Raw genomic sequence first — 24,870 nt, forward strand, 5'->3', positions numbered from 1 at the left:
AACAGGGGTGCTTGTCTCAGAAAGGTTTATATTTTACATAATGGGATAGAATATGGCCTTTTCAAATTGACAATTAAAATCAGGTCAGGATGAGGAATAACACAAATTATTCAGAGATTGATCTTATAAAGATTAAAAGAAAAAAATCATATACAGACCAAAAAGAAAACTCTTTAACAGTAGAACTCTGGAAAATACAGCTGTGGTAAAGGAATATTAATGAAATTAATTACAGCATTTCATAGCACAGCTGTGACTGTCCTGAGATGCTGTTACGGCAAATTCCTCCAAAAGCAAGACAAGAGCAAATCCATGGTCATAAAGAGCTGTAAGAAGGAACAGGAAGAAAGAAAATACCCTGCTCAGAGAGGCGTGACAGGTGTGACTGGTGTGACTCATGTGTGTCAGAGGGGAGAGAGGTTATGTCTCAACGTTCTGACCTATAACATCTGAATGAGTAGTAACCTAACATTCTCTGAAAAAACAAAAAACAAACAAACAAACAAACAAAAAAACAACAACAACCCTGAAATGACAGGCTGAGTTGATCACCAGCCCAGCACCATGCAGGCTGGTGGGGGCAGACCTGGCAGGAAATGAATCCCACTCCGACTTCAGAACAAGCAGAACAGAAGCAGGCCTGCTCACTCTTCGACCAAGAACACCACACCAGTCTCTCCCACTCTGCTGTTGCACATGGAGCTTCAAACTCACCTTTGAAGAGCTGCTGTTGTGCTTTTCCCATGACCCTAGGAAGGCACTCTGAGAACTTCTCATCAGCTTCTGCTACCAGAGACTCGGTCGCCATCTGCTCCTGCTATAGAATTATTTTGCACTTACTTCTAAACTTATTTAAAATCCTTCTCTGCTCTCTTTCACATGGCTTGTGATGAAATTATCTGAGTTAAGTAGCCAAAAGCAATCAAAAATGATGGAAAAAAGACAAGAAATGGTTTGATTTACAATGCAAATGATCTGGTTCACTCTCAAATAGAAGAACAAATTACATTATCTGCTATTTAAATGGTGAGGAAGGCACTGTTAGGAGCCACTGGCAGCCACGGGAGTGGGGTTCTCTGTGGCTCTTGGCTCTGGGGAGGGCTCCAGGGCACAAGTACTATCGGTCTGATTCACCACATGTAATTGGAATGAAAAACAAAAAATTGAATGCAACATAAACTTGCTCCATTACAACATGACAAGATGCAAGTGCCAAGTGGTTGTCTGAAGATCCGTGTACAAATGACAAATGCCCTGGGGGAGATGACTCAAATTAACGAGGGTGATGGTTATTAGTGTGCCTACCGCCTTGGGTGCTCAGCAAATGGTTGTTTTACCTAATCTGCTATTTCCTCCTCAAGTGAAAAGATGATCTCAGAAGGCCTTTCTCAGAGGAATAGGGCTTTGCTGAGGATTTAGGAGAGGATTAGAAATAGTTTCCTCCACTATGGCACCTTCTCCTACCTCAGAATTTTCAGAAAATGACCACCACTCAATGTTGCTTTCTGCTTATAATAAGCTCTCTCTATATTACTGTGAGTTTCTTTTATAGTTTAATAAACCCGCTTGGCTAGCTGGACAGGCAGTCTTGATACAGAAATAAGAACATTCACTATGTGATGGCTGGAACATCTCCAGGAAGGATGTTATAAATTCATTGAAGAAATATAGGTGGAGAGAAGACAAACCCACTTCCTTACTTTTTTTTTTAAATCTAGGGATGCTTTTGGTTGATAAAATTTTTTCTCTTCCTCCCTCCCCTCCTCCATTCTCCCCTTCTCCTCCTACCTTCTCCTCTTCCTTTTTTTTTTTTTCCTTCTAGCAAAGGAGTCACACTGTCAACTGGCACAAGTTGCTGTGTTTTCAGAGGGGGATTCTCTCATGGTGAGAGCCACCTTCTAGACAACGCTGAGTGTTCACATCCTATGGAAACTGAGCCCTAGGCTGGCTTGGCTTTGAGGGTTCTGAAGCCAGCTGCATAACTGTCAATGATGGCTTTGCCTCAGAGCTTCTTTTTCTTCTTAGTGTGGCATTCGAGACAAAGCCAGGGTCAGAATCAATAAGGTCCTGAGTGAAAGGCAGTGAGAATCTGCCAACTCCAAGTCTGCTGCCACCTGTCACCGTTCTTGTGATCTCTGGGAGTGGAGGAGATAGGATCTACAGGACAGCAACCCGCGAGTACTGACGGGGGTTTTGTCCTTAAACTTGAAGGCATCTCTTAGGAGGAAATGTATTTCACCGTGTGTTTCCTCTGAACCTCTGCTGTGGGAGAGGTAGCAGTCGACAGTTTCCCTCTAAGCCCTTTCGCAGCTGTGGAAAGGAGAACCCTTCTCCAAGCAGCTGACTCCAAGCAAGGAAAAGGGGCGATTCAAAGAGTTCTCCCAGGAGGGATTTCATGTAAAAGAACAAAATATTTACAGTGATTTCTTTATTCCTTTCCACAAATATTTATGGTCCAGGCCTCAACTTTAAAATACTTGACCTTTAACTGAAATTTTGACAGTGTGGAGGAAGAGTATGAACACAGGCTCAGGTACTTTTAAGTCTTGTGGAGGTTGGGATGCCCCCCACTCATGGGATCCTTGTGAATCACGGAGGAAAAGCAGATGCTTTGTCCATCGGCACCTCTCAGACTTCAAGTTCGCTTTGAGACTTTAAGCTCCTCACCACAGATAAGACTAATTCTAGCCTGAGGGGCACACTGATGCCCCTCTTCCAACAATTACACTCAATGTTGTTCATTTCACAAAACGGTGAAGTATCATACTAACTGTGGTGACTGAGCAATTCACTTCAAGCTTGAATTTGGATTCCTAGTAAGAATGAGTTTGTTTGAACTCTCTTAACATATTATTGATGACAAAATATCATATAGTATATACATATATATTTACATATATACACTATATGATATATACACACACATATATGTATACGTATGTATATATATTGGATATGCCTCTTATCTTTACAGCCTAGGAAGCCTTCTTGTGTAAGGCATATTTACCCCAAGATGCTGAGCCCCTCGCATTGCCTGAGAGTGCAGAAGGTGGCATAGGAGTATGGTTCACTCTGAAAATGAGAAAAATCAAGTGAAAAACACCATGCTCCAAACACCAAGGGCCCAGCATCCTGGGCAGCAGCAGGAGAAGTAGAACAAACAGAAGACACAGCCAGAATCAACAGACCTGAGAGCAGCGTGTTTATGAATATGGTGGAGAAGCTCTGGCAGAACTCTCACAAGGAACTGAGAAGTGTTTGAGGAACGATTGCAATGCCTGAGAAACCCATCTCGGCTTTGTATACTGGAGCTGAGGAATCTGGGGAAGAAAGAGCAGTAGCCTCGTACCATGGAAAAGCCTCCACAGCGTTTATGCGCCTGCTTTAAAATGAGAAGAGTTTTTTTTTTAGAGCAGAAAAAGTCTTTTTAGATTATCTGAACCCCTCCTTCCAGTGAGTAGAGAAAGAGGGTCTGACAGTGCCATGGTTGCCTGCTATTCTGAAGCATCAACTCCAATGTTAGAGAAATTATGTCTATGTAAGGGCTTCAAAGATGGGCAGCCATATTGGAACAAAAGCTTAAGTTATCCAGAAAGATGGTTTTCAAGTTGACCTCAGTTATTATGTTGTGAGTTAAGATGGAAACCTTCACTAAATTATTTAACCAATAAGATGTTGTAAGTAGGAGGCCATTTTCATTTCAGTTCAATGAACAACATGAAAGCAAAGCAAGATATCTTTCTAACAGCTATTCAGCACACAGTCAAGAGACACTTTGTGACTTGCTCTCCACGGGTTTTCATTTGAACTGGAAGCATCAGAGATTGGCAAAGAGGAACAACAGCATGCGTGACAAGTGCCATGCTAATAAAGGCCATAAGTCACTTGGAATTAGAGATAGAGGAGGACTCACTTCAGGCCATGGGGTTCAGAGAAGCCATAGCAGAAGGTGCTATCTGATAAAAGATGTTTTGTAGGAGGAGAGATTTCAATGAATGTAAATATAAGATGTAGGAGTAGACACTTATTTTGGGGGTGGGAGAAATTAATAGAAAGAGACTCCATGATTATTAAGGAACATCTGTGAGGACAGAAACAAGCTATCATTTGTTGAGCCCCTTACCACGATACATTTATTAATAAACGAATGCTTCTTCATAGTCTAAGAAACTACATATTGTCTCTAAGAAACAGACATGGAGTCTCAAGTGTGCATACACAGTTGTTACATTGTTTGAACTCAGTTCTGTTTGACTCCAAAGCCTCAAAGGATGTCTATCAAAGATAGTGGGAACACAAGTAGTATTTAAGGTGCCTTGTGGAGCAGGAATACCTCTGGTGAGATATCACAGTAAGTTTGCCAAGGGGAGCGTAGCCCCATGGCTAATACTGAAAAAGCTGACTGCTGGACAACATCTTTGCCCATTAAATAGTCTACTATGAAAATCCAAGAACACTAGAAAAAATGTAAAAGGTGAATGCATAATGCATTTTCTTTAATAATCATGGATTGAGAATTACTAAAGTAAAAAAAAAAAACTTTGAATTATAGCACAAAGCTAAAGCCAATATGGATGTGTAGAAAAGCTTAATGTTATTTACATTTTAAAAATTAAATATGTGTGAAATCTGGCTTGTGCTTCTCAATGGGCCTCTTACAGTCTCCATCCCAGAAATACTGGAAGCAATTTTATTTGCCTCAGTCTGGTGTCACATGTCATTTTGCCTTACTTGTGCCCAAAGGACCATGGAGAAGCACTCAAAGTCCTCCGGTAAACCTGCGGTTGGTTGCTAGTTTGAGAAACCACCTTGGTGCTGCCAGGTAGGGAGCCAGCCTGGGAGCCTCCCAACATGCTAAGCATAAGCTCATGCAAGCAGAGCCTCTCACTACTTACAGTTCTTTAATTTGGTTCTGCTATTTCTTTCTTGCTGAGATGAAAAGCCAGATTGCCATCTGGGATCCCTGGGTTAAGGTTCTTAAACAATCCTTTCACCCCACCCCCACCCCCCAGTGACACTGACAGACCAAAAGCACTTCCCTAGTGCCCAGATGAATCTGCAAGGCGGCCGGTGGCTTTCCTTATCTGGTTGTCCAGGAACAGGCAGACAAGGATCTTTCTGGTTTGGTGAAAGAGCAGCATTTTTCCAAAGTCTACAAGTTGCTTTGGTGCTATGCTCCAGTGACTTCTCCTTGGCCCAAGAACACAGGAACCAAGAGTTATATCCTACAGCTTTCTGCTGCAGACAGGCCTGACCTGTTCTCCTATGATGGAAGGTAAGGTCACAACCCAGGAAAACATTGTACAGATGTACCTGGCTGACAGAGGAGAGGTATGTGCAAAACATGGTTGAAGATGCCATCAATTACGTCCAGGCTGGCTCTTCCCATTATTGAACTGTCAATTGTATTTTGTGAGGGAGTGTTGTAAGCAACTGTGGGGCAGGTGAGTGAGCTGTGGCCTTGAACAGATGTCTGACCACAACTTCAGGGCCGTGTATTAGATCAGGTTCAGAAACTTTCAGCATCTCTTGATGCTAATTTCAAATGAGAAGTTGCCCTGCTGTTTACAGGTTGGGAGTGTGGTGGGTCCAATATGGAAGAGTTTGAGGATCACCAGGTACAAGGTTCATTAAACACTCCTGGCTTTCACTGAGTGCTGCAGTCCTTTTGAGCCAGTTACAGAGATTCACGCTTCTTTCCCGTCTTTCTTCTGCCTCCAGTGGACAGATGATCTTACCCAAATGCCCCTTCGGCTTAAGAAGATGCTCACACAAGGCCTGGGCTTCTCTTTTCCTTTGTGTCTTGCCTAGAATTAGAGTCAACTCCCTCAGCATGATCATCTCCAGGACATTTAAGAAAAAAGTGGGAAAAAGTTCACGTTATTTTTCTTATTGATGTGACAAAATACCTGAAAAGAAGCAATTGACAGAGGGGACCTGTGCTGTTTTACAGCTTGAGGGGATTAAAGCATAGAAGCATGGGAATGGAAGTATAAGAGGGCTAGCTGCTCTGCCTCTACACTCAAGAACCAGAGACTGGACAGAAGCTGGACCCGGACCATACGGCATCACAGCCTTCTTGGCCCACTTCATCTGTCTTTCTATCAAGTTGTCACGTGCTAAACATTTTCACATCCTTCACAGTCTCCTGAAAAGAAAAAAGAGGGAAGGAAGGAAAGGGAAAAAAGAAGGAAAGAAGGAAGGAAGGAAGGAAGGAAGGAAGGAAGGAAGGAAGGAAGGAAGGTAGGAAGGAAGGAAGGAAGAAAGAACGAAAGGAAAGATAAAGAAAGAGAAAACAGCCAGCTAGGGGCCAAGTGTTCAGACTCGTGCACCTGTGGGGAATGTTCACACTCAAACCATAGTAACGGTTAAATGCTCACAGTGGTCTTTTTAAGGAAGGGATTTTAGGGTTTAGGGTGAAAATCAAAGCCAAGTCTTGCCATCCCCATGAGGAGTCAAGGAGTGTCTCGCTCAGTTGTAGGCTACTTTTCTCTTCACATGGATGGGAATTGTCCTTGAAGCACATTCGAGGGAATGTGCGTGCATTTGGCTAGGCTTGGGTAAGCAATTAGGGAGGCAGAGTGAAGATAAGCAGGAGGAGACTTTCCTAGGAGAAGATACTCTCCCAGTACCACGTGTGTGATTGTCTGAACGCGAGGGTGCAAGGTGGTGCATGGGTAAAGGGGTGCATTCATGTGACTGTGTGTATGTAAGCATGTGATCATGTACGTGTGTGAGTCATAGCTGTAACCATTATTTCCCATTCAGCCCCTCCTTCATCTAGTGTCTGCCTCTTTCTCTTTCCTACAATGTCTAGTCTCCGTGGTGTGACATTTTCCAGGTGCATTCTGTCCCTTCCTCAAAAGGACATCGTAGACATTTTAGATTTCCTTGTCCTGGAGGAAAAAGAAAACCTAGTAGAATTAAACCTGGAATAGATACAGACGTAAAAGAAATTCAGAATCACTGAGAAAAACAGCATCAAGTTTAGAAATAAAGATGCTGTGTCTTAGGTCCACGGACGATGCTGTTCCAGGACTGTATTCATTCCATTGTAACTTTAGGTCTCAGGTAAAGTGACAGCAACCCACTGAAATGCTAGCTAGAAAGTGACTAAGCATAACTGTTCCCAGAGGAGGCATTAACTCTCTTACCAGAATGTGTCACTGTGTGCACTGTATTCCTCCAAGCACTGTGCAAACTCTTCCACCAAGCAAACAATCACTCAGCCCTTTAAGTATTCAATTCTGTGTAGTAGTGGGTATGGGGAGGATCCTTGGCTCAATGATAAAACTATAGCAACTGAGAATAGAGATGAGCAGAAAGATCCATCCCTATTCTTCCTAGTCAGTAGACAAAGATGGAGGTAAAGCAGCACTTACAACTTCCAAGCAAGAATACGAAATGGGTGGGGGGGGGGGCGGGGGCGGGGATTTTTACTCTTTTCAGAGTTATAGCGAGTCAGAGTCCATCATCAGGACCCTTTAGTTGTGACTGGCTTCTTCCCTCTTTCGGGTCACCTTTTGTTTTTCCTACCAAAGTCTTTGCACATGCTGCTTTTTCTGTTTGTTTCAGCCTGGAGGAAGCCTTCTTACTCTTCCTAGTCTACTTAATTCCTAACTATACTCTGCATCTTAAGCACGGCTCTTTGGAAGCTTTCCCTGTGAGTGTATGAGCCTCTGGAAACAGTTTTGTGGGATTACTGTCTGCATAATTACTTTGGTTAAAAATGTGCTAAAGGGGCTGGAAAGACAGCTCAGTGGTCAACAGCACTTGCTGATCTTTTACAGGACAATTCCCAGCGCCAACATGGTCTGTTATGTCCAATTCTACGGGTTTGTACATGATTTTCCGACCTCTGCAGGAACTACACACATGTGTTACATGAACTGGTAAACAGGTGCACACACATAAATAAAAATGATTGAAAAAAATTTAAAGGTGTTATGTAACTGAAGCAAAATCCCATGAAGAATTTTACAGCACATGCGGGTAGGCTGTTACTGATCTTTTCTCAGTGACGCATATGAAAGGTCTTTGGGGTTTCCAGGTACCATCTCTTCCTACTCGGTTATGGGAACATGATCTGTGCTATGACATAAAATTGAAATTTGAGGATTTGATGTTATTCAGCATTGGGGGGGAGGGGGTGGTGTTGTAGAAATTTTAATCCCAATCTGGGGTTTTAAGCCTGCCTTTAATCATTCAGTTCCCGAATAAAAGACACACAACATTTATTATTTACAATATGCCTTAAACAGCATAAGAACTGGGCAGATATCTACCTTCTATGCTATTAGAATCTACATTCCTATCAATAATTCCAAGTTATTACTTTACAATATTTCATTAGGCTGCTCTCAACTCCTATTGGCCAGCTCTCTGGGCCACGTTTTCTTGATTCCTAACCCATGACATCTCTTTCTTCCTCCTTCACTCTCTTCTCCCCTTTGTTCTCCTCTTATCTGTAAAGCCTGGGATCCCTAAACCCTGCCTATGTCTCTTCTACCTAGCTACTGCCTGTCAGAATCTTTATTTACCAATCAGAAAAAACTTGAGTTCAAGGACACATACAGTCACTGGGGTAGTATGACGGCCCACATTTAGCATTAGAATACTGAAATTCCTAGGCAAATGTTTGGACCTGGAGGGCATCATCCTGAGAGAGGTAACACAATCACAAAAGAACTCAAATGATATGTACTCACTGATAAGTGGATATTAGCCCAGAAACGTAGTATACCTGAGATATAAGATACAATTTGCAAAACACATGAAACTGAAGAAGAACGAAGACCAAAGTGTGGACACTTTGCCCCTTCTTAGAATTGGAAACAATCACCCATAGAAGGAGTTACAGAGACAAAGTTTGGAGCTGAGACAAAAGGATGGACCATCTAGAGACTGCCATATCCAGGGATCTATCCCATAATTAGCCTCCAAACGATGACACCATTACATACACTAGCAAGCGTTTGCTGAAAGGACCCAGATATAGCTGTCTCTTGTGAGACTATGCTGGGGTCTAGCAAACACAGAAGTGGATGCTCACAGTCAGCTATTGGATGGATCACACGGCTCCCAATGGAGGAGCTAGAGAAATTACCCAAGGAGCTAAAGGGATCTGCAACCCTATAGGTGGAACAACAATATGAACTAACCAGTACCCCAGAGCTCATGTCTCTAGCTGCATATGTATCAAAGGTGGCCTAGTCAGCCATCACTGGAAAGAGAGGCCCATTGGATTTGCAAACTTTATATGCCCCAGTACAGGGGAACACCAGGGCCAAAGAGTGGGAGTGGGTGGGTAGGGGAGTGCGGGGGGAGGGTATGGGGGACTTTTGGGATAGCATTGGATATGTAATTGAGAAAAATATGTAATAAAAAATATTAAAAAAAAAGAATTTCCAAAATTTTCTCATTGCTAGACATGATCATCCAGCACCTCTCTCTAATTCACTCCTCTTCACTTAACCATTAAGAAAATCATGTGCACCTGGGCATGGTGGGCTTGGCACACGTCTTTTATCTCAGTATTCCGGAGGCAGAGGCAGACAAATCTCTGAGCTCCAGGCAAGCCTGGTCTACAGAGTGAGTTCCAGGACAGCCAGGACTACACAGAGAATCCTTGTTTCGAAATTCCATGCCCTCCAAAAAGAAAATCATATGAAATTTTGTCTCTATGCAATAGGCCAACTGAAATCCTGCCTACAACTCATTAATTTGACACAGATGTCTCTCCAGAGTTCAACGTCATTTTTAGACTTCAGTGTGTCCCTGAGAAACCCATGCTGTTTATCACACTGGATTAGCAAGAGTCTTGCTCTTTCATGGTTGAAAGTCTCCACTCACTTAAATGTCCATTTCCCAGAGCAAGGCATTTCTCCGTTCTTGTTAAACCAGTCTCATTTACTTACATGAGGACTCTACGGCTTGTCACTTTGGGAATTAATTTCTGGGATAGACTTTTGAGTCAGCTCTTTTGAAAGCCTTTAGATATTTATATTACATTTAGCCAAGTTCTCCTTTAGAGGTAAGTGTATTTTCCTTCACAAAAATTATTGCTAGCTCATTAGGTAACAATGCTCATTCCTTTCCATGATCAAAGATTCTGTAAGTATGAAATGATTATGTCATTTATTACAGAGTTCACTAACATAAAATAGCTTAGTACTTGTGCCAGGATGGGCTTTGAAAACCTAAAAAATATTTAAATTAAGAAAATGTTTTATGGGTATGATAAACATATATTGTTTAAATGCATGAAACTTTCAAAGAACAAAAGTAATTTTGAATAAAAAGTATTTTATTCATTTACTTTTACCTATTATTATTGCACATGTATTCACATGATTTGTGCATGCAGGTATGCATGGCACAGCAAGCCAAATTGACTTTGTCTATGTGAAGTTAATTATCTCCTTCCTTGTTATTCATCACCCTGGGTTAATGACAGTATTGGTCTGTCATGGTTGAAATTCTTTACCCACTTAAATGCCCATGTCTCCTTCCACCTTTATGTGAGATCTGAGGATTAAACTCATGTCACCAAGTGGGAGCACCAATCATTTTTCCTCACCGAACCATTTTGATGGCCCTAAAGAAGTATTTTAGATAGCTGCACATGCTATGCAGGCTGTGGCACCACAAAGACTTCAGAGTCAATAGCTACTGTGGGTCTTCAGTGTGGCTCACCCTCTTCACACAGGAATAATACTAAAGGTGAGTGTAATCTGTGTAACAGTTACACATTGTTTACAGCTGAAGAAAGCTGGTTTGGTTAGCATTTACTTTTCTCTGATTTCTTCATCAGTCTAGTATGGAGACACCAGCAGAGGCCAAGCTCATAACTATCTAGTGTATCCATCTTGAATGGGACTTGACCATCTGCTCCCGATTGACACACTGACACTGTCCTCCCCAACAGCAGAAGCTCAGATCATGGAGCCTCTGGAAACCTGCCCTTCCCTGGGCAGGGGAAGGGCCGACTATAGGCCTAAGACAAATCCAGAGTGACAGGTATTTTAAGTATCCCTCCTTTCCATCAACATGTATCTATAGTTGCAAGTAATAAGAGACCTATTTTGTATTTTTACTTTTTGTATTATCGAGTGCTAGTATAGTCATTTGTATCTGGGTTTCAAGTATCAATATCTGTGGTTGAAGAGGTTGGAGGTCATTTCTCAGAATGGATAGTCTACACACTAAAATTTCCTCCCAAATATCTTATTTCTCTTGAAAAAGAAAATATAAATTGTCTTTCTGATAAAGTGATAGATAGAGAAGAGACGACCTTTGCCCTAATAGGCATAATTTCTCAGAGCACAGAGGATACTAGACTACTCTTCACACTGTGGTTGAATCGTGTTTGTTTGTTTGTTTGTTTGTTTTTGGAGGAATTCTGGAGGAACAGAAAATAAAATTTGTGCCCTACTAATGAACACAAATAGATTGCTTTAGAAAGTATAGCTGAAAGTAGCTATGATAGTGAGTTTTATTGTCAACTTCACAGCTTGTAGGATCACCTGGGAAGACTGACTAGGCCTTGTTTATAGTGGGTTTACCTACAGTGGGCATGTCTGTGAGGGACTGGCCATACTTTATGCATTGTTTGGAAAGATCCATCCATGGTGGGTGGTAGTATTTCCTGGGTTGTGGCCCTGGGCTGGACAAACATTAAGAAAGTGAGCCAAGCAGAGCATGTACGTCATCACTGATGGCTATTCATGTTGATGGATGGGATATGATCAAGTCCTTCAAGTTCCTCCACTGTGATTTGCTGAAATGAAGGACTATAACCCAAAATAAACCCTTTCTCTGGTAAGTTATTTTTGTCAGGGTATTTTATCATGACATCAGAAGCAATATTAATGTAACAGATGTGATCAATAATTAGATATGTCAAGTTTGCTTCCTAGATGGTTGGTCAAGCGTGACCCTCAGTGTGTCTAGTAGGGAAATTCTAGCTGACATTAGCAGTTGAATCAGTAGACTAAATAGAACAGGTTGCTTTTCCTAATACAGAACCTCTCCTAGCTAGCTTCCAGGCAGAAAAGAACGAACTCTGGCTCACCTATGAGAACTCGTCTTATGTAACACCCTTAAGCTGGGATTCCAGGTTTTTGCTTGTTCGTTTGTTTATTTTGCTTTTGTTTTTATTGTTTTTTAACTTGTCTTTGAGTAGAACTGAAATCTCATCCCTACCTGAATTGTATGGTTGTGGGCACTTGGTCTAGAATTAGTCCAACTTCCTTTGGTTTCCACAGCTGATATTAGATTCTGATATAATCTTCGGGACCATCATAATCTCAGGAGGTATCAAGACATAAAATACTGAGGAAAAAAGGCTCCAACTGTGGAAATGGCTTCAGTAGTTGGTGTTGAGTAGAGGCTGCGGAATCTCTGAGGTCTCTGCTGAGAAGAGTAGAGACTTCCACCCAAGACTATGTGCAGACAAGTGAGTGTTACAGACCATACTAGCCAGGGTCACATTGTCCTTAGGAAGAAAAGAGACAAACTGAAGTGCCGCGTCTCACCTTCTAAGAGAACCTATATGTAGTCATGAACAACAGTATGATAGTGATATATGAATTCTAAAGTTCAATCTGCTGTAATTTAGACAGAAATGAGGAACATAGTATTTGAAACTAGAGAAAGCATGATACTGACACTGGTAGAGAGGCAAAGGCTTTGGTTCAGCTCTTCTTTTTTTTTTTTAATTTATTTTTTTATTAGGTATTTTCCTCGTTTACATTTTCAAAGCTATCCCAAAAGTCCCCCATACCCACCCACCCCCAGTCCCCTACCCACCTACTCCCCCTTTTTGGCCCTGGGGTTCCCCTGTACTGGGGCATATAAAGTTTGCAAGTCCAATGGGCCTCTCTTTGCAGTGATGGCCGACTAGGCCATCTTTTGATACATATGCAGCTAGAGACAAGAGCTCTGGGGTACTGGTTAGTTCATATTGTTGTTCCACCTATAGGGTTGCAGTTCCCTTTAGCTCCTTGGGTAATTTCTCTAGCTCCTCCATTGGGGGCCGTGTGATCCATCCAATAGCTGACTGTGAACATCCACTTCTGTGTTTGCTAGGCCCCGGCATAGTCTCACAAGAGACAGCTATATCTGGGTCCTTTCAGCAAAATCTTGCTAGTGTATGCAATGGTGTCAGCGTTTGGAAGCTGATTATGGGATGGATCCCTGCATATGGCAATCACTAGATGGTCCATCCTTTCGTCGCAGCTCCAAATTTTGTCTCTGTAACTCCTTCCATGAGTGTTTTGTTCCCATTTCTATGAAGGGGCAAAGTGTCCACACTTTGGTCTTCGTTCTTCTTGAATTTCATGTGTTTAGCAAATTGTATCTTATATCTTGGGTATCCTAAGTTTTGGGCTAATATCCACTTATCAGTGAGTACATATTGTGTGAGTTCCTTTGTGATTGGGTTACCTCGCTCAGGATGATGCCCTCCAGGTCCATCCATTTGCCTAGGAATTTCATAAATTCATTCTTTTTAATAGCTGAGTAGTACTCCATTGTGTAAATGTAACATATTTTCTGTATCCATTCCTCTGTTGAGGGGCATCTGGTTTCTTTCCAGCTTCTGGCTATTATAAATAAGGCTGCTATGAACATAGTGGAGCATGTGTCCTTCTTACCGGTTGGAACATCTTCTGGATATATGCCCAGGAGAGGTATTGCGGGATCCTCCGGTAATACTATGTCCAATTTTTTGAGGAACCACCAGACTGATTTCCACAGTATTTGTACAAGCTTGCAATCCCCCCCCCAATGGAGGAGTGTTCCTCTTTCTCCACATCCTCGCCAGCATCTGCTGTCACCTGAATTTTTGATCTTAGCCATTCTGACTGGAGTGAAGTGGAATCTCAGGGTTGTTTTGATTTGCATTTCCCTGATGATTAAGGATGTTGAACATTTTTTCAGGTGCTTCTCAGCCATTCTGTATTCCTCAGGAGAGAATTCTTTTTTCAGCTCTGAGCCCCATTTTTTTTTTTTTTTTTTGTGAAAATACATGCTTTATTGTCTTTCTTCGCCGTACTATATCTGCATGGCATTTCTTTTTATTATTATTATTATTACACATTTTCCATTTTCCTCAATGACATTTCCAATGCTATCCCAAAAGTCCCCCATACCTTCCCCCCCACTTCCCTAACCACCCACTCTCATTTTTTTGGCCCTGGCGGTCCCCTGTACTGGGGCATATAAAATTTGTGTGTCCGATGGGCCTCTCTTTCCAGTGATGGCTGACCACGCCATCTTTTCATAATATGTAGCTAGAGTCAAGAGCTCCGGGGTACTGGTTAGTTCATAATGTTGTTGCACCTACAGGGTTGCAGATCTCTTTAGCTCCTTGGATACTTTCTCTAGCTCCTCCATCGGGGGCCCTGTGATCCATCCAATAGCTGACTGTGAGCATCCACTTATGTGTTTGCTAGGCCCCTGCCTAGTCTCACAAGAGACAGCTATATCTGGGTCCTTTCAGCAAAATCTTGCTAGTGTATGCAGTGGTGTCAGCATTTGGAAGCTGATTATGGGGTGGATCCCTAGATAAGGCAGTCTCTAGATGGTCCATCCTTTTGTCACAGCTCCAAATTTTGTCTCTGTAACTCCTTCCATGGGTGTTTTGTTCCCAATTCTAAGAAGGGGCATAGTGTCCACACTTTGGTCTTCATTCTTCTAGAGTTTCATGCATTTGGCAAATTGTATCTTATATCTTGGGTATACTAAGTTTTGGGCTAGTATCCACTTATCAGTGAGTACATATTGTGTGAGTTCCTTTGTGATTGGGTTACCTCGCTCAGGATGATGCCCTCCAGGTCCATCCATTTGCCTAGGAATTTCATAAATTCATTCTTTTTAATAGCTGAGTAGTATTCCATTGTGTAAATGTACCACATTTTCTGTATCCATTCCTCTGTTGAGGAGCATCTGGTTTCTTTCCAGCTTCTGGCTATTATAAATAAGGCTGCTATGAACATAGTGGAGCATGTGTCCTTCTTACCAGTTGGGACATCTTCTGGATATATGCCCAGAAGAGGTATTGCTGGATCCTCCGGTAGTACTATGTCCAATTTTCTAAGGAACCGCCAGACTGATTTCCAGAGTGGTTGTACAAGCTTGCAATCCCACCAACAGTGGAGGAGTGTTCCTCTTTCTCCACATTCTTGCCAGCATCTGCTGTCACCTGAACTTTTGATCTTAGCCATTCTGACTGGTGTGAGGTGGAATCTCAGGGTTGTTTTGATTTGCATTTCCCTGGTAATTAAGGATGTTGGACATTTTTTTCAGGTGCTTCTCTGCCATTCGGAATTCCTCGGGTGAGAATTCTTTGTTCAATTCTGAGCCCCATTTTTTAATGGGGTTATTTGATTTTCTGGAGTCCACCTTCTTGAGTTCTTTATATATATTGGATATTAGTCCCCTATCCGATTTGGGATAGGTAAAGATCCTTTCCCAATCTGTTGGTGGCCTTTTTGTCTTATTGATGGTGTCTTTTGCTTTGCAGAAGCTTTGCAATTTTATGAGGTCCCATTTATCGATTCTCGATCTTACAGCACAAGCCATTGCTGTTCTATTCAGGAATTTTTCTCCTGTACCCATTTCTTCGAGGCTTTTCCCTAATTTCTCCTCTATAAGTTTCAGTGTCTCTGGTTTTATGTGGAGTTCCTTAATTCACTTAGATTTGACCTTAGTACAAGGAGATAGAAATGGATCAATTCGCATTTTTCTACATGATAACCACCAGTTGTGCCAGCACCATTTGTTGAAAATGCTGTCTTTTTTCCACTGGATGGTTTTAGCTCCCTTGTCAAAGATCAAGTGACCATAGGTGTGTGGGTTCATCTCTGGGTCTTCAATTCTGTTCCATTGGTCTACTTGTCTGTCACTATACCAATACCATGCAATTTTTATCACAATTGCTTTGTAGTAAAGCTTTAGGTCAGGCATGGTGATTCCACCAGAGGTTCTTTTATCCTTGAGAAGAGTTTTTGCTAACCTAGGTTTTTTGTTATTCCAGATGAATTTGCAAATTGCTCCTTCTAATTCGTTGAAGAATTGATTTGGAATTTTGATGGGGATTGCATTGAATCTGTAGATTGCTTTTGGCAAGATAGCCATTTTTACAATGTTGATCCTGCCAATCCATGAGCATGGGAGATCTTTCCATCTTCTGAGTTCTTCTTTAATTTCTTTCTTCAGAGACTTGAAGTTCTTATCATACAGATCTTTCACTTCCTTAGTTAGAGTCACGCCAAGATATTTTATATTATTTGTGACTATTGAGAAGGGTGTTGTTTCCCTAATTTCTTTCTCAGCATGTTTATCCTTTGTGTACAGAAAGCCATTGACTTGTTTGAGTTAATTTTATATCCAGCTACTTCATTGAAGCTGTTTATCAGGCTTAGGAGTTCTCTGGTGGAATTTTTAGGGTCACTTATATATACTATCATATCATCTGCAAAAGGTGATATTTTGACTTCTTCCTTTCCAATTTGTATCCCCTTGATCTCCTTTTGTTGTCTAATTGCTCTGGCTAGGACTTCAAGTACAATGTTGAATAGGGAGGGCGAGAGTGGACAGCCTTGTCTAATCCCTGATTTTAGTGGGATTGCTTCCAGCTTCTCACCATTTACTTTGATGTTGGCTACTGGTTTGCTGTACATTGCTTTTATCATGTTTAGGTATGGGCCTTGAATTCCTGATCTTTCTAAGACTTTTATCATGAATGGGTGTTGGATTTTGTCAAATGCTTTCTCAGCATCTAACGAGATGATCATGTGGTTTTTGTCTTTGAGTTTGTTTATATACATGATTACGTTGATAGATTTCCGTATATTGAACCATCCCTGCATCCCTGGGATGAAACCTACTTGGTCAGGATGGATGATTGTTTAGATGTATTCTTGGATTCGGTTAACAAGAACTTTATTGAGAATTTTTGCATCGATATTCATAAGGGAAATTGGTCTGAAGTTCTCTATCTTTGTTGGGTCTTTTTGTGGTTTAGGTATCAAAGTAATTGTGGCTTCATAGAATGAGTTGGGTAGAGTACCTTCCGTTTCTATTTTGTGGAATAGTTTGTGAAGAACTGGAATTAGGTCTTCTTTGAAGGTCTGATAGAACTCTGCACTAAACCCATCTGGTCCTGGGCTTTTTTTGGTTGGGAGACTATTAATGACTGCCTCTATTTCTTTAAGGGATATAGGACTGTTTAGATCATTAACCTGATCTCGATTTAGCTTTGGTACCTGGTATCTGTCTAGAAACTTGTCCATTTCATCCAGGTTTTCCAGTTTTGTTGAGTATAGCCTTTTGTAGAAGGATCTGATGGTGTTTTGGATTTCTTCAGGATCTGTTGTTATGTCTCCCTTTTCATTTCTGATTTTGTTAATTAGGATGCTTTCCCTGTGCCCTCTGGTGAGTCTAGCTAAGGGTTTATCTATCTTGCTGATTTTCTCAAAGAACCAGCTCCTTGATTGGTTGATTCTTTGAATAGTTCTTCTTGTTTCCACTTGGTTGATTTCACCCCAGAGTTTGATTATTTCCTGCCTTCTACTCCTCTTGGGTGAATTTGCTTCCTTTTGTTCTAGAGCTTTTAGGTGTGTTGTCAAGCTGCTAATGTGTGCTCTCTCTAGTTTCTTTTTGGAGGCACTCAGAGCTATGAGTTTTCCTCTTAGGAATGCTTTCATTGTGTCCCATAAGTTTGGGTATGTTGTGGCTTCATTTTCATTAAACTCCAAAAAGTCCTTAATTTCTTTCTTTATTCCTTCCTTGACCAAGGTATCATTGAGAAGAGTGTTGTTCAGTTTCCACGTGAATGTTGGTTTTCTATTATTTATTTTGTTATTGAAGATCAGCCTTAGTCCATGGTGATCTGATAGGATGCATGGGACAATTTCAATATTTTTGTATATGTTGAGGCTTGTTTTTTGGCCAAAATTGTGGTCAATTTTGGAGAAGGTACCATGAGGTGCTGAGAAGCAGGTATATACTTTTGTTTTAGGATAAAATGTTCTGTAGATATCTGTTAAGTCCATTGTTTCATCACTTCTGTTAGTTTCACTGTGTCCCTGTTTAGTTTCTGTTTCCATGATCTGTCCATTGGTGAAAGTGGTGTGTTGAAGTCTCCCACTATTATTGTGTGAAGTGCAATGTGTGCTTTGAAATTTATTAAAGTTTCTTTAATGAATGTGGCTGCCCTTGTATTTGGAGCATAGATATTCAGAATTGAGGGTTCCTCTTGGAGGATTTTACCTTTGATGAGTATGAAGTGCCCCTCCTTGTCTTTTTTGATTATTTTGGGTTGGAAGTCGATTTTGTTAGATATTAGAATGGCTACTCCAGCTTGTTTCTTCATACCATTTGCTTGGAAAATTGTTTTCCAGCCTTTCATTCTGAGGTAGTGTCTATCTTTTTCTCTGAGATGAGTTTCCTGTAAGCAGCAAAATGTTGGGTCTTGTTTGTGTAGCCAGTTTGTTAGTCTATGTCTTTTTATTGGGGAGTTGAGTCTATTGATATTAAGAGATATTAAGGAAAAGTAATTGTTGCTTCCTGTTATTTTTGTTCTTAAAGTTGGCATTCTGTTCTTGTGGCTGTCTTCTTTTAGGTTTGTTGAGGGATTACCTTCTTGTTTTTTCTAGGGCGTGGTTTCCGTCCTTGTATTGGTTTTTTTCTGTTATTATCCTTTGAAGGGCTGGATTCGTGGAGAGATAAAGGGTGAATTTAGTTTTGTCGTGGAATATTTTGGTTTCTCCATCTGTGGTAATTGAGAGTTTGGCTGGGTATAGTAGCCTGGGCTGGAATTTGTGTTCTCTTAGTGTCTGTATAACATCTGTCCAGGCTCTTCTGGCTTTCATAGTCTCTGGTGAAAAATCTGGTGTAATTCTGATAGGCTTGCCTTTATATGTTACTTGACCTTTTTCCCTTACTGCTTTTAGTATTCTATCTTTATTTAGTGCATTTGATGTTCTGATTATTATGTGTCGGGAGGAATTTCTTTTCTGTTCCAGTCTATTTGGAGTTCTGTAGGCTTCTTGTATGTTCATGGGCATCTCTTTCTTTAGATTTGGGAAGTTTTCTTCAATAATTTTGTTGAAGATGTTTGCTGGTCCTTTGAGTTGAAAATCTTCATTCCCATCCACTCCTATTATCCGTAGGTTTGGTCTTCTCATTGTGTCCTGGATTTCCTGGATGTTTTGAGTTAGGATCTTTTTGCATTTTCCATTTTCTTTGATTGCTGTGCCGATGTTCTTTATGGAATCTTCTGCACCCGAGATTCTCTCTTCCATCTCTTGTATTCTTTTGCTGATGCTCACATCTATGGTTCCAGATTTCTTTCCTAGGGTTTCTATCTCCAGCGTTGCCTCACTTTGGGTTTTCTTTATTGTGTCTACTTCCCTTTTTAGGTCTTGGATGGTTTTATTCAATTCCATCACCTGATTGGTTGTGTTTTCCTGCAATTCTTTAAGGGATTTTTGTGTTTCCTCTTTAATGTCTTCTACTTGTTTAGCAGTGTTCTCCCATATTTCTTTAAGTGAGTTATTTAAGTCCTTCTTGATGTCCTCTACCATTATCATGAGATATGCTTTTAAATCCAGGTCTAGCTTTTCAGGTGTGTTGGGGTGCCCTGGACTGGGCGAAGTGGGAGTGCTGGGTTCTGATGATGGTGAGTGGTCCTGGTTTCTGTTAGTAAGAATCTTACGTTTACCTTTCGCCATCTGGTAATCTCACCTGTGCAGACTGCCCTCCGAGGAGTCCCGGAACCAAGCTGGCTCCTGTGGAACCTGAGGCAGAAGCCTCTCAGGCCGGGCAGACACCTGTGCTCTGACCAGGAAGGTGGCCGGTTGTCTGGAGGTTCAGCTCTTCTATGGAAGGAGGAATTTGCAAGCATTGAAATTGGAGGTAGTTTAGTAGATAGGTAAACAAAGTATTGGGAGGTACCTCTTGGTTTCTCCTGATTTTTCCCAGTATTATATGACAAAAGACTGAAAATGGGACTGTTAAACAAAAGTGAATCGAACTTGAAGATTTGGAACTTGTAGCAGATTCATAATAGAGAGACCAAGTCCCAAACCAAACTAAACCAAAGGAAAACCCCACCCCCAGAAAGTGTGTTAAAGAGAACAATGTTGCAACTTGACTATCATTTGCTTGAGAAGAGTGAACAGAAGCAATGCTAGTTTCAAACAAAGGGGTTGGAGATGGGAGGGAGAAAGAGAGGCTGTCAGATTTCCTGAATTCTGGAGGACTGTGAATACACACCATTCTTCAACAAAAGAGGAGGATGACCCTGGAGTAGACTAAGAAACAGGCAGGACGCCCATTCCCACCACAAGCCCAGGGGACCAGATTGTCTTCTTGGTTTTAGAGAGAAAGACCCTGGCAGGGAGCTATGTGCATACTGTACTTACAGGGTGCCTCTGGAGCAGAGCTTTCCCTCAACAGGTATGGGGCCAGAACTCACAAACAAGCTAAAGGCTGTGGTTATGACAGTGCATTCCCAATGGGCTTAGAATTTGTACTTCAAGCCCAAGAGACAAACCCGGTAGCTTGAAGCTTCAAAGGAGCTTTCCCTCCCATTTTATGAACTTATGAGGCACATAACCCCTTTCTTCCTGCCCCTGAGGATAGCAAAGTTTATCCCATTCCTTGTTATAATAAGCATATTTGGAAACCCAACGACTTATACAGTTTTAAAGTTTCATAGCTCAGGAGGAATTCTGCCTCAAGATAATGTATATCTGGACTATTCTGGATTAGATGGTGAGCATTAGATAAGGATATTTTAGACTTTAGAATGGATACTAGAATGAACACAAGCTTTGGCGGTTCAGGTAAATGGATGGAATATATATGATCACCATGGATTTGATGGTATAAGCTGATGACATTATTGATGTCTTCCTTACCCAACTGTAATGTTGAAGCACTGACAGACAGGCCTGTATTAAGGTAGATGGTCCATAAGAGGCAATGAACGTGAAGCTTACTTTGTAATGTGTCACCTGCTTCATCGGGGCTGATGCTCTGTGCTATAGTTAGACTAAGTCAGAGCTCCAACATACATGATGCACCTGCTTCTTGCATTCCCCTTTCTTTTTCTCCTGGCAGGACAAATAGTGAACACATTGCTCACACAAAGTGGGTTCTCACCTGGACCTGAAAGAACCACATTCCTGTCTTGCATGTCCCAGCCTCCAAGAACTTTGAAAAGTGTATTTCTGCTGGTTACATCACCTTGCCTGTGGTATTTTGTTGCAGCACCCTGGTACTTTATTGTTTCTGAGATGTCTTAAATGGTCTAGCAGTAAAAGGATACTGATAGGCCAGTGATGGGCTTGTGCAAGACCCCAGTTAAGATAGAACTTCACCTTCATCCTCTGAACAGGCCAACCAATGACCTGGGGAGCAGTTGAGAGCAGCTGCTCTCTGACCTAGAACGCTGCTTCAAAGTGTCCACGCTGAGGGAAGGAAACAAGTCGGCCTGCATCATGCTTTTGAAAGCTTTGCTTGCTAAAGTTATACCCACGTTCTCTTGTTTGCCAACCTAAGAAATATGAAGAGAATTTGCCAAGGTTTTAGAAGATGAAGGGAAAGAATGACCAAAGGCTGGAAAATGAAGTCATAAGGTAGTGAGAAAGTCAGAAACAATTAAGAAAGTTTGTGTGGCAATAAAATGCCTTTGTTTGTACCGAGGCCTATTTTTAGCAAAGCACTGGGCAGTCTGTTCCTTATTTTATCTGAATAAAGAGAGTGATGCTGTTGAGTTGAAAGGGATTTATTTAAACTGGTAAAAGAGGAATATGCCTCCCCGGATGTGTCAGAATTACTCACAAAACAGATGTGTTGGTACTTGAAATATCCATAAACAGTTTACACTGTGGCTGCAGTCGACTTGCGGTGGTAAAATAGTCTTGACCAAACATATACGTAGCTCAGTACATAAGTGGAACTATTTTCTTTCATTATACAAAAAAAAAATAGTTGCTATACATATATAAGTCTGAAATTTCTACCTGATTTCAATTTTTAGTTGCACATATAAAGGCCAACTTGTGTTGTACAATGCAGATTGGTTAAGCTTATGAATGCATCTTTTACAGCGGGAAAGATGGCTGAACCTAGCTCCAAAGGATTTGGACAAAGCTTATATGGAGATAAATGACTGACTGGCCTTATGACTCCACAGTTTGCGTTTTATTTTTCAATACAAATAACGACTTTAGTATTATAAAGAAAATGATTTAGAAGACTATATTGTATGTAGCACAGCAGCGAGGGATTATAAATATTGTATTTCTGGCTTTGGATGTGACTCATTGGTGGGACCTGGCATACATAAGACGTTCAGATCCCCCAGCACTGGAATAACAAAACCCAGACAAGATAGAAATTCACTATCTAGAATTGTTATGGCCCTAGCTCTTTTCATCACAGCTAAGAAACCGAGAGTTTATATAAGAGGAAAATTAGACAAAAGTGAATATAAAATGCAATTCTCACTATTAACCCGTTTAAATGAAAGCTTTACCACCAATTGATATATTTATATGTTGTAAGATTTCATGACATGTCAATCTGGTTGGGCTGACCTACATTTTCAAGAGCTCCCTCTCTCCCAAGTTTCAAGGCAGGAGATTGGGAAGGAAGCTACAGTGTTCTGTCGCCGGGGCTCTTAGTTGCTGGCGTGCAGGCTCCCTGTTGGCTTGCTGGAGCACCTGGGTCTGCATGTAACTTCCATTCCTACATCCTTCTTCTGGTTTCTTGCCTCCTTTAGAAAGGGTGTCCCTTTTCTTTTCCTCTTTTTTAATTGTTTCTCCTTCTTCCTCTTCTTTCTCTTCTTCTTCTTTTTCCTCCTCCTCCTCCTCCTTCTCCTCCTCCTCCTCCTCCTCCTCTTCCTCCTTCTCCTCCTCCTTCTCCTCTTCTTTCTTCCTTCTTCTTCTGTAGGGTACCCACCTCTCTGGTGCTAGAGGCAGAGAGAGCAAACAGTCTTCCAGTCTGTGTATTTGATACCAACATCATGATCTTAGGCTCACTGTATCCTTGCTTACTTTGTAGCTTGTTATCCTAGACCATTCCATGTTGCTGTGAGAAAACCCTAGTACACTGAGTGGTTTATAGATAACAGACTGCTGCTTACAGTTCTGGAAGGATGGGAGTCCAAGATAAAGAACTGGCAGGTCTGATGTCTGGTGAGGGGGTCTTTTTATCACACACACACACACACACACACACACACACACACGTGTACACACATACACACACGTATACACACACACACACGTACACACACATACACATGAGGGCTTCATCCTAATTGCCTCCCGGGGGCCTCACATCCTAGTATTTTCATAGTGGAGGTGAGGGTTTTAATATACAAATTCTACTAATATTCAAACACCTGGGAGGAATAAGTATCTTTGATTTCTGACTGTTTCCCCTTTGGACTGTAGTCATCAGCATCAGACTTGAAGACAACAGCCTTGCAGAAACAATTTCACCAACTTTCATAATAAATCCACCAACCCACCCTAGCATGCGGATGAATATGAATCTCCTAATCACTCTGCTTCACTGGTTGAAGTGTGTCTGAAATACATGGTAAAAACTCTTCTGAGAGGCTCAGTCAGCAGGTGAACATTTAACGATAGGAAGTGCCTCTGCTAACATTAGGAAAATGGAGCCAGCAGAACCCAGGTCCTTCTGTAATCAATCCACTTCCTTCAACTGCTGGAGCAAAAGCACAGAAAATGACTTGATACTGAAAACTATTTAATGTTATATGTAAGGCCATTTGGTACTAGCTTTTAAATATTGATAGAGAGATACTCCCATCTCATGCATAAGGCAAACAGAAGTTCAAAAGCTTAAGTAAACTTGAGCCCCGGGCTGTGTTAGACGGAAGTTCAAGGTTGAGATTTTATAATGTCCATCTGGTTCTAGTTAGAGATGGATGCATGCAGGAAATCCATGATGGTTATCAGCCTGAATTCCTGCACTCAGATGGAAGGAAGTCACATATAGGATGCATGCTAGATACTTGCTGATTTTGTTCTTGATAATAGACAGCAATGGACTTCCTACAGGGTATATAATAGAAAAACAGGGTTGAGTTGCACAGGAGTCAGCATATATTTGATAGGTACAAACAGTAATAGCCAACATTTTCATCATGTGTATTGCATTAATTCAGATATAGGTCAAAATACCTTCCTAAATTTCTAACTCAACTCAGTCAACACCCTCACCCCCTTCTTTGCCTTTCTTCTTTATGACATCCTACTTCCTGGAATGCTTCACTATACCCTACCGACACCCTACTTCATGCTACTATAATTTCTAGAGACATTCTACCTATTTCTGTACTCTTGTTTAAATAGCACTCTTTTCATGACATCCTTTCTTACTTCCCATCCAAATGTGATCAGTGTTAGTAATCAACTTCAGAACTTACCATCTTAGAGACAGGAATCTGGCCATGACTGTTGGACATAATCTTGGCTACATAATTTGATGTTGGAAGATTTGTCTTGACTGGATGGTATAATTCCATGGGTATGGAATCCTGGACTCAGCCCTCTCTTGCTTCTTGGCAGTGGAGGCAACATGAACAGAGCCTTTAAGGTTCCACTGCTGTGATAGAGCTGTGGGTCAGAATAAGCCCTTTGTCTCTCTCTCTCTCTCTCTCTCTCTCTCTCTCTCTCTCTCTCTCTCTCTCTCTAGGTTTATTTCAAAATCAGTTGATAATTTTTATTCTCCCATTTTCTTCTTGGATTCTTTTTTTAAAAATATTTTTTATTACGTATTTTCCTCAATTACATTTCCAATGCTATCCCAAAAGTCCCCCAT

General features: G+C 41.3%; 1 pseudogene; it reads left to right on the top strand.

The window, feature by feature from the left end:
• The first annotated feature begins 362 nt into the window (after positions 1–362).
• On the top strand, positions 363–473 carry Gm24343 (annotated as a pseudogene).
• Positions 474–24,870: the final 24,397 nt, after the last annotated feature.

The sequence above is a fragment of the Mus musculus genome, chromosome 10 (genome assembly GCF_000001635.26).
Source record: "Mus musculus strain C57BL/6J chromosome 10, GRCm38.p6 C57BL/6J".
Taxonomy (NCBI): Eukaryota; Metazoa; Chordata; class Mammalia; order Rodentia; family Muridae; genus Mus; species Mus musculus.